The sequence below is a fragment of the Ornithorhynchus anatinus genome, chromosome 6 (assembly GCF_004115215.2).
Source record: "Ornithorhynchus anatinus isolate Pmale09 chromosome 6, mOrnAna1.pri.v4, whole genome shotgun sequence".
In the NCBI taxonomy this organism is placed as follows: domain Eukaryota; kingdom Metazoa; phylum Chordata; class Mammalia; order Monotremata; family Ornithorhynchidae; genus Ornithorhynchus; species Ornithorhynchus anatinus.
The window spans coordinates 26,173,772-26,184,264 of NC_041733.1; the positions used below are offsets into that span (position 1 = coordinate 26,173,772).

Here is a 10,493-nt window from a genome sequence, read left to right on the forward strand (position 1 = left end):
AAATAACGTGCAATCCCAGGAATTCACGAAATACCATATAAACAGATACATAGATACAACAATATTTTCAAGGTTTTACTAGCCCCCCGGGGGCTCTTTTTTTTTCTCCTTGAGATTGCTTTTCACTGGCCTACATAATAAGAGCGATAAACATACACGAAGTAACATGGGCAAACCTGCATCGAAGCCAGCCCCACGCTTTGGGAACCGGTTTCCTTCCAATTGATTTTAACGTTTTACTCCCGACGTCCCGATTCCGATTTCCTACATTCGAAGCTCTAATGCCCACATGTAGCCAATAAAATGAGATTTGGAGCTAGTACTGATGTTTAGATACGTGTTTCTCTCGGAGCGGAGGTAGTAAAATGTAAAATGAGCGAAGACTCCTAATTCAGAAAATGGATACAGATGAAGACCGAGGGATGTCCCAAAATAGGAGAATTGAACCAACGTTTAAGCTGATTCCTCCTTCAATTTTTCTTTTTTTTAAGAGGGAGCTGGGAGGCTGGGGTCGGGTGGGAGGGACAGACCCTACTATAAACGGGACACTTAGAAACTTGTCAACAGCGCGTTCGGAGTGAATAAGGCGTAGAGAAAGAGGAATACATTTAAAAAAGATACAGTTGTGGAGTTACCTTGGAAAAAATAAAAACTTGGGCTATTCAACACGTTGTTTTAAAGTATTCCGCGGTGACACCGAAAACTCAAGCAATTTCCTGCAAGGGCGCTAAGTTATTTGGCAGGGATCGAGGGGTGATTCCCCCAGAGATCTCCACCTGTTTCTCGGAGGGGTGGGAGCGGGGCCCGGGCGAGGGAGCCGCGCCCGCAAGCCCTAGAGCGTCACGTTTCGCCCAACGTTCCGCACGGGCCTCCGCGACGGCCCTCGGCCCGGCTCCTCCCGGCTTGCGGACCGCCCACGTCAATTGATGTCGGGAGCCAACCTGCGGTAAATAACGGGGAATCCCCGCCCTGCGGGACCTCCACGAAACCGGGCAGGGCAGGAATGAACTCGTCGGTCACTAGGCGCCTCCCCTCTGGACAGCGGGGTGGGCCCGGGGCCGCGGCCGCCAGTGGGGATTCAATAAATTCAATAGGATTTATTGAGCTCTTACTATGTGCACAGCACTGTACTAAGCGCTTGGAATGGACAGATCGGCAACAGAGAGAGGCCATCCCTGCCCAATGACGGGCTCGCAGTCTAAAAGGGGGAGACAGACAGCAAAGCAAAAGAGAACAAAAGAAAAACAGGACAACATCATCAAGATAAACAGAATCAAGGAGATCTACACCTCATTAACAAAATAAATAGGGTAATAAATAATCTATACAAATGAGCACGGGGCTGAGGGGAGGGGAAGGGGGAGCAGAGGGTAAAGGGGGGGCTCATTCTGGGAAGGCCTCCTGGAGGAGGTGAGCTCTCACAGGCCTTTGAAGAGGGGAAGAGAGTTAGTTGGGCGGAGGTGAGGAGGGAGGGCATTCCAGGACAGCGGGAGGACGTGGGCCAGGGGTCGACGGCGGGATAGGCGTGAACGGAGGACAGTGAGGAGGTGAGCGGCAGAGGAGCTGAGTTGCACGGGGTGGGCAGTAGAAAGAGAGAAGGGAGGTGAGGTCCCCTTCGCTGGCAGCCACGGCGTGCGGGGCCCCGGATGCGGGCACACTCTGATCTCCAGAATCTGAGCCCCGGCTCCGAGGTGGGGGAAAAAAGCAGCGACCTCCCAGCCGACGGGGGATCTTGACCCCACGGCCCCCGACCGGGCCCCGGCCAGAAGCGGAGCGCGCTACTGGGGCTCCAGCTCGTCCTTATTGGAAACAGCTGGAGGGGGAAGGGCGGTGGGGGGTGGGAGGAGAGCCCGGGCCACTGTCCCCTCCCCAAACCAGTGGCTCCAGGAGCCAAGAGTCGGGACCACGCTCCCAGTGGGGAGGGGATGTCCAAGCGGCGGAGTCAGGCCCCAGGTCCCGGACTCCCCCGGGCCGGACTCCCTGCCAGGCCGGTCCTTCCCCCGCCCTGAGTCGGGGGGCTGCGGACACGGTCCTCCCCCCCCCCCCCCCCCCCCCCAGGCGAGGGATGCGGAGGGCGGGATGCTCCGGGACTCCGGGGTCGGGAGGAGGAGGGCTCTTAGAGAAGCAGCGTGGCTCAGTGGAAAAAGCAAGGACTTGGGAGTCAGAGGTCGTGGGTTCTAATCCAGGCTCCACCACTTATCAGCTGTGTGATTTGGGGCGAGTCACTTAACTTCTCTGTGCCTCAGTTACTTCCTCTGTAAAATGGAGATGAAGAATGTGAGCCCCACGTGAGATAACCTGATCACCTTGTATCCCCCCCAGAGCTTAGAACAGTGCTTTGCACATAGTAAGCGCTTAACAAATACCACCATTATTATTATTATTGGCCCAGGGTCCGGACACTGTTTTTGCTCCTCGATTGGAGAAGACTCCAATCTCCCTCCCTTGGGAGGTGGGGGGGCGAGAGGGAGATGACTTGGTCCTCGGTGGGCAGCGAGGCGGGGCCGGGCAGGGGAGAGGCGGCGGCCGGGGCCACCGAAGGGAAGCGCCAACCTGTTGGCGTCCGTGGAAAGGCTGCTTGGTCTATTTGGGGTTAGGGAAGACACTCGAGATAGGCTTGAACTTTTGGGAAATCACCGGCAGAGAATCAGGTCTGGGTAGTGGGAGGAGGAGGGGGAAGAGGAGGAGGAGGAGAAGAAGGAAGAGATGAGGAGGAAGAGGAGGAGGAAGAAGAGGAGAAGGAGGAAGAGGAGAACGAGAGGAGGAGGAAGAGGAGGAGAAGGAGGAAGAGGAGAACGAGAGGAGGAGGAAGAGAAGGAGGAGAAGGACGAGGAACAGAACGGCGAGGAGGAGGAGGAAGAAAAGGAGAGGGAGGAGGAAGAAAAGGACGAGGAGGAGAAGGAGGAGGACGAAGAGAAGGAGGAGAAGGGGGAGGAGGAGGAGGGCCAGAAAAAGGTCAATCGTCATGATCAGTGGTTTTATTGAGCGGTCGCAGCTCCCCGGTGGGGAAACAGAGCGGGCAGGGGCACACACCTCCCGGGGGCCTGGCCGGAGGGCCGTGCCCACGGCTGGCTTCCCTCGCGGGGCATCCCGGGGGCGGGGGGGAGGGCGCGGAACTGCCAGTCTCTGAGCACACGGTGTGGGGGAGCAGGAAAACCGACGAGAGCCCAAGGTCCCCGGTGCGGGGCGGCCGCCGATGCGGGGCGGTCCCCGGTGCGGAGCGGCCCTCGGAGCTGCGCGGGCAGCGAGCAAGGCTGCTCGCGAGCGCCCCCTGCTGGCGGGCCCCGCGGCCCCGCGCCTCCCCGAGCCTCGCCAGGAGGAGGGCGGAGCGGCTCCCGAGGAGCCCGCCGAGCCGGGCGGGAAGAGGATCGGCCGCGGCCTCGGGCCCCGCCCGCTGTTCCGGGGCCCAGGGCGAGCTCCAGAACCGAAAAGCGGCCCTGGGTAGTGTGCAGGACGTCCACACCGAGTTTCCCTTTTACCCAACTGGTGAAATCTAGCCCTCGTTAAGGAACACTGCAGGGCCGCTGCTCCTCACCCTTGAGAGAGAGAGGGTTTGGGCATTTGAGGGACGCCAATCTACTTTCCTCAGCGACCAGGGCTTTCTCCCCTCCTCCTCTTCTCTCTCCCATTCCACCCCTGTTTCCTCCTCTCCACTCCTGTTTCCTCCTCTCATCCTCTCTTCTCCTTTCCCTTCTCTCCTCACCCCCTCCACTCCAGTTTTCCTTCTTTCATCCTCTCTCCTCCCTTTCCTTCCCCCATCACCCCCTCCACATGTTCTCTCCTAGCATCCTCTCCTCCTTTTCTCTTTCCTCCTCTCCTCTTTCTTCCCTACTTCCTCTCCTATCTCACCTCTTCTCTTTTTCTTCTTTTCTTCCCTCTCCTTCCCTCACCCCTCTCCTCCTCCCGCCCCCCTCCCCACTATTTCCCGTCCAGGACCATACACATCCACCCCCCTCCCCCGTCTTTCCCTGGTTTCTGGGTTCCAGCAAAACTGAGCCCCAATCCCGGGGCCCCTGCGGATGGAGGAGGGGCAGGCTGCGACTCCAGACTCGGTTATGGCCCCGCCGGCCCCATGGTAGTGAGACCAGAGCGTTTCTCGAAACAGCGACGCCTGACCCAGACGGCTTCGGCCCCGCATTTCCGAGAGGCCTGACCCTCTCGTGGGATTAATTAAGCGATCAGTCCTCGGGGTTCGTCTCGAACGGGATGGGGGGAGTGGAGGAGGGGGGTGGTGCACAGAGGGGGGACGGCCGGCAAGGAAGAAATCGAATAAACTGGGCTGCTCGGGCCCGCCAAGCTCCAACAAGGCCTGTGGTCAGTGGAAAAGCCAAATCACTCAACCCACAGAGCATGGCGCAGAAGGCCATCTGGACCACAAGTGCTTCCCCGGTGTAGGCTATCTGTCTATCTTAGGCTTAGAGTAATTTTCTTCGTTTGGGGGAGAGGAGGGTCGAGGGTTCCCAGGCCAGGAAAAACGAACTTTTTTGCAAAAGAAATGGAGGGGGCGGGGAAGAACGAGAGAGAGAGAGAGAGAGAGAGAGATCGTTTCTGTTCTTAAAAGCAAAAGGGCTATATTGAGGAAACAAATCTGGGGGTTATCCCTCAAGGAGGGGACAGGCAAGAGCTGTGTTTCCAGCGGACCCTGTAGGTAGATGGGGGCTGGTAACTCACTCTGCTCACATGCCTTCCAGGAGTTTGGTGGCTGCGGTTGCCCCTCAGGGCGCAGTCACGCAGAAAGGGTCAATAAACTGTGTGTCCCCCGCAAAAGAAGAAAGACAATAAAACCACCCTCCGGGTCAGAGGTCACCTCGTCACTGATTGAGATATTCGCAACTTTTTTTTTTTTATCTTCTGCTGCTTCTCCTTCTCAAAAGCCAGGAAAACAACAACAAAGATTTGAACCTGAAAAGTGTGTGTGTTGGGGGGTGTGTGTGTGCGTGTGTGTACGTGTGTATATGCGTTGGTGGGAGGAGGGGACACTTTCCCAGTGGTCACTTGCAAAATAAATCTTAAAAAGGAGAAAACGAAACTACAAATAATCACTAATTTAGGGGATGTTGAAAGGATGTAGTCTGAGAGGTTGGAGTCTCCTCAAAAAGCTCCTGCATTTCCCTGAGGCAAAATCTTTCGGAATGGGGTGGGGGGTGGGGGGCGTGAGGAGGGCTAAGACCCAAGTGTCTTTGTTGGTTTAAAGGTAAATGGCTTTAATGTATTAACTTGAGGTGGGCCCAACTAATTGAACTAAAAACTTGGCAGTAAAAATAGGAGGCAGGAGAAGGAGGCAATCAAATCTGTTTCGTGGTTCAGATGGATGAATCCGGGAAGTCGAGAGCCTGCAGGGGTGAAGTCTCCGTGTTTGTTAACTAAATGAAATCCGGGGAAGTTAGAGGCTGGGGACAACATCATTGAGGAGAGGTGAATTCCACCGGCTTGTTGGAGAGAGTGGATCTAATCCACCCAATGTGGTTTCTGCCCAGCGAGGAAAAAAATGAGGGTGAGGGAAAGCGGGTGGTAGGGTAACATGGTCACACCTCTAAGAAGGGGCGGAAATGTCTCTTAGCTGGAATCAGTCACTGTGGGACAACTCAGGCAGTTGAAATTGACAGTTTTCAAACCAATGGCAGAAACACAGTAACCCGAAGGGGAAAGTGGGAAAATTTTCCATACTGGGAGAAGTAACTTATAGACCTTCAGAAATTATTGTCATCCGAGACCTAGTGTGTTTAATTAATTCCGCGTCGTGCCACTCCTAGGCTCATAGTTCAACTTTCAAGTTCAAGCAAACAAATAATCAAATAAAAAAAAAAAGCCACCTACTGCCCTCCCCTCACAACACAGGTAAGGAATATAGAAAAATGAAGGAAGATCACCTGCCTCCAGTATATGCAGAAAGGAGTCTTCTCAGGCAGGGGGGAAAAACCAACAACAAAAAACCCCTTTGCATTACCAAATTAATTCCATCTACATTTTATAGTCTCTTGGGAAGGGAGATTTTTATGGTAACTATATAAATACTGTCCCCCCTCAAGTGAGTGACTTCTGTCGCATTTGCTCATCACTGAGAAGCAGACTAGTTAGAAACCCTCTGACAGTTTCACCAAAGACAAAGCTTTGTTTTTCACTTTTGACATTTCGCCAAACACCTTGGTATGACAGACCAGGGGAAGGCACAGTGCTGGTAGACCAATGCAAAGGTTAAAGTTCAAAGTATTTTCTCCAAGGCTCCTTTTTTATTTACAGTCTCCTGGTCATACAACATGATTTCCTTCCCTCGAATCCTCTTTATTGAAGGACCCTTTTGAACACTAAATATTCTCATCATAGGTCAACGTTTTATGGCTCTGGAGAACTGGTATCTGTCAATATGCTTTATACCTCTCTTTTTAATCATCATTAAATTCATTCCAGTACTACACAAACGGGTGTGAACTCTTTCGACAGATCACTGTGTTTACCGCTCGATTCTTTTTAGCTGCAGTTTTAAAAGATTTTCTTCCCCCATCTTATAGGCGTATTTTGCTACCTTAAACTTACTCTAAACTTGGTGCTTGTTTTTTTCGAAGGTCAGACATGTTTACTTTAGTCTGTATCTCTGAAGTTCAAGTGTATATGTGACTACCCTTCAGTGATTGACAGGTACAATGAAAATGTCTCATTCGTTTCTGGTTTGCATTTAATTACATTGGAACCGCAATACGATCACAGAAGGAAAAAAATGAACATTTTTTAGGTCGATTAGTAAGAGCCACTTGTTCAAAATGTACTGGATTCATATACTGCTGATTTTTAAAAGGTATTTAGGGCTTATAAAATATTTGTCAGATGTTTTGACTGCAGTTAAAAACTCTTTAAATGGCCTATAAAAAACTTTAAGCACAACACAACTATTAGCCTTTCAACACTTTCAGAGGAAATTAGAAATCAATACTTAAAGCTTTACTCGAAAAGCCAATAAGAGCAATGTTTTGCCTTAAAAACGGGGAGGAGTTTTAAAACCTTTTCCCCTTCCCCTCCCCCAGCCCTCCTCGTGTTATGGCTTGCAGTTTTTGTTTCAAAAAGATCTGGGACGCGGTCGGGCTGCGACCATAAGCATGGTGTCAATTACAAGAAAGATATTTGATTAATGGTAGATTTATGAACGTCTTGAAATGAGGAACCACTTTGTGTTCCGGAGGACAGAGGCGTGAGTAAAAAATTCAGTGTCCCGGAATAATTCACTTCTAGATTTAAAGATTCATGCATTGAAATAAATCAGGAAGCATTGGCAGGACGGAAATCCGCTTGCTGGGTTTAAAGGGTCTTTAAAATGTTGAGAGTGTTAGATTGCAAGCCCCTTCCAAATACAAAACAGAACAAAAATTCGACCGTGTGTGTTAAGAACGTGAAGAAAAGGTTTACCTCTACGATGTACTTTATCTTTATTTTTGATTCAAAAACCATCCGTTGGAAAATAATCCTGACCAGGAATCAAGTGCTTTTGGAATGTTTTGTGTTTTATGACGACCGAGTAAAAGCAAGAAGCGAGCGAAAGAGACCGTTTTCATGCTGCCTGAGCCAGCTCGGTGAAATAACGGTTTCCGAATTGTGCCGCTTAAGAAACGAAGGAGGGATGGGGGGCGGCGGGGGGGGTGGGGGGGAAGAGATGTAATTTTCTCTATTGCTTCTCAAAGGTGAATGCTAAAAATTCGCTTAGCTCTCGCGGCCCGCTTTTCGGGTATTTATCCATTCCTTTTATTTCGTCTGACCGCTCAGACTTGGTTATTAAAACCTATATATACTCTCCGGAATTTGAACTTAGTGTGAGGTAAAGTATTCTGATCTAGTTCCTATATGAAAAGCCGTGTATATATTTAGATCAGACCGGGTACAACTGGGAAACATATAAAAGAGATTTATTGGTTAATTTATGCAGCCGAATACACATGTAAACCCCAGTATGCCAGTGCTGCTAATGTTGCCTTACGCTACACCGTAAAAGTCATCATTGCTAAATCTTCCCAACTGTGAGGCTCTTTCCTTCCACTCCCCCAAACGGAGGGGCTCTCGGCGCATTACCCCCTATTTTTTCATGAAAAAACTTTCTGCAACCCCCCCACCCCCCGAGACAGACAGACAGACACGCACACACACACTCACACACACACACACACACACACACACAAACTTCCTTGCCTGTCTTCGTAGGAATGCCAAGCGAGGTTGTTTCCCAGAACGTGCTGAAAGGTTTCCCTATAAAACTCTAGCTGCCGGGGGAAAGGTTAGACCCTGACCTTCACTTTCTTTGTAAAACACGGTGGCTATTTATTTATTTGTTTGTTTGTTTTGCAGTCAGCGACCTTCACACGTATAGATGGATTTAGCTGTCCAGTTTTCCGGAGGAACTGGATCAAAAAGGCATTAAGATTCTATCCCCAGCCTTCGATCCACAAGCCTCCCATCCCCTCGGTCTGATTCTGCTCCCGAAACGCTATTGAACGTCCTTTACGAATGGAAAGACGGTGAACAGAAACACACTTGAGGCCTTCTGGAAAGCAGAGGTCATTTGCCCTAGTTTGCCCAGGTCGACAATTTCATAGCTATTCTCTCTCTTCCCCCACCCCCCCACCCCCGTCCCCCCTGCCCCCTCCCCTGCCCCCGAATTCTCAGTTGAGGATCTAATTGAATTATGGCTTTTTGTTCCAGAGACAACAGAACACGTGCTGGATATAATTAATTATCTGATTGTAACCATCCAGAAACGCGGACTCAACTGGCCAGGTACACCAGGAGCAAAGCAACTTCGCAAGATTCGCCACCGCAATGGGCCAATAACGCCTCGAAAGGGAGAAGTTGGGAAAACTTGGCTGACACCCTTGAATGAGCAAGGGTTTTTCCTTTCCCTCCCCCATATCCCCCCTTGCAAGCTCCCCATTGTCGGGGATTCTAGGATTCCAGGGACATTGGAAATGGACCATCAGAAACACATCCGAGAGCAGGTTATTGCACTGGCCGGAACATTCGCTCATTTCCCCCTCAAAAAGATCGCTCGGACCGCTCTCTCTGGCCAATCTCTAGGAAATACAAACTTACACAAACACCTAACAACGACCACGAGGGGAAAAGAGAAAAAGAAATAAAAGAAAAGAAGAGAAGATAAAAGAAAAGAAAGGAAAAGGGGGGGGGGTGGAGAACCCTCCCTTGTTGTAAACCTGACTCCCGGGAATTCATTTGCATGATTTAGGCATATTTGTTCTTCTCTGAAAAATCCCCTCGGAAATGAAACCTATCTCTTCTCCATCTAGACCCAGCAATCGAAGAGTATATTTTGTGCAGCGAGAGTTTTAGATGCAATAATTTAAGGCAGCAGTGGACTCACCTTCCAACTTTGTGACTGTTCTTGATAGATGTGGAGGGTGAATTTTGATTGGTTTGATGGAAGATGGTGTTACGACTGGGGGAGATTTTATATCGGTGGGGTTTTTTTTTTCCCCTGCAAACTCTAAAATAAAGAATGTGAAGTCTTTCCCGGGGCTGATTGGGGGGCAGGATGTGAAAGGGCTGCAGTTATAAAGCGCTGCTTGAAGCGGTCTCTCAATGCGTCTCTGAACTTGATCAGATTTTATGTTTCCTGCAGAGAGACGGCGGCAATCCTGTGAGCCCGGCTCAATGGACAGACTTTGGGGCTCAGCAAATCTCAGGATATTACAATTACAGCCATCTTTCTTTCGGCCTTTTATTTCCACTCTTGCTCCCCATCGTTCTTTGCAAATGCTTTCCAGGACAGAAAATGAGTGGATTTATAGCGCTGTCTGAATCTGATCATTATTCCAAGAAAGACGTTAGAATTGCAAGGAGAAGAAAAAAAAAACCCACCCCTTAAAATATATTCTAAAAATTAAACATACAGATGGGAGTTCTGCTCTGTACTTATGAAAATGTAGTGGTTTGAAAGGACAATTTATACTGTTTAAGGGACGAGATCTTAGCAGGGTAAGGCGCCCACACAAACCCCTTCTCCCTCTTTCTCTCGCTACATTTGTGGTTTTAGAAGTCTTTAGAAATTGGCGTTATTTAACATGGTATTTTTTTAAAGCCAGGCTAAATGCTTTTTTTTTTTTTTTTTCGGGGAAGGCGGTTGGAGAAGGACGACACATCTTCTCGAAGACAATCGAGAAAACTCCTTGAAAGAGCGGGGGAAAAAAATAAGAAAAATGTAACGATCTCCCAAAGTCGACTTTAGATCAACTCTATCTCCCAGCCCGCCCCCCCCCCATCTCTTTCCCTCCCTCCCCGTTTTCCCAAGCAAAAGTAAGCAGACGCTCGCCTTTTCTTCAGGGGTGAACAACTTCTGATTTATGCCCCTTTACGTTTGATTCGGCTTACTCTTTTAAAATGACCTCGAGATGGACCATGCCCAACGTCGGTGTCATTTTATGACACGGAACGACGGAATAACGGCGAACGTGGGGATCCCCGCAGATCTCTCGATCGCGTTTTCGGACGTCACCCCTTGA

At 50.1% G+C, this 10,493-nt stretch overlaps 1 long non-coding RNA gene across 1 annotated transcript; it reads left to right on the top strand.

Annotated features, from left to right (window-relative positions):
* The first annotated feature begins 8,335 nt into the window (after window positions 1-8,335).
* Window positions 8,336-9,502, top strand: LOC114812805. The gene is made up of 2 exons (XR_003760432.2): window positions 8,336-8,560; window positions 8,683-9,502. It is a non-coding gene; the product is annotated as an uncharacterized LOC114812805 (long non-coding RNA).
* The last annotated feature ends 991 nt before the right edge of the window (window positions 9,503-10,493 follow it).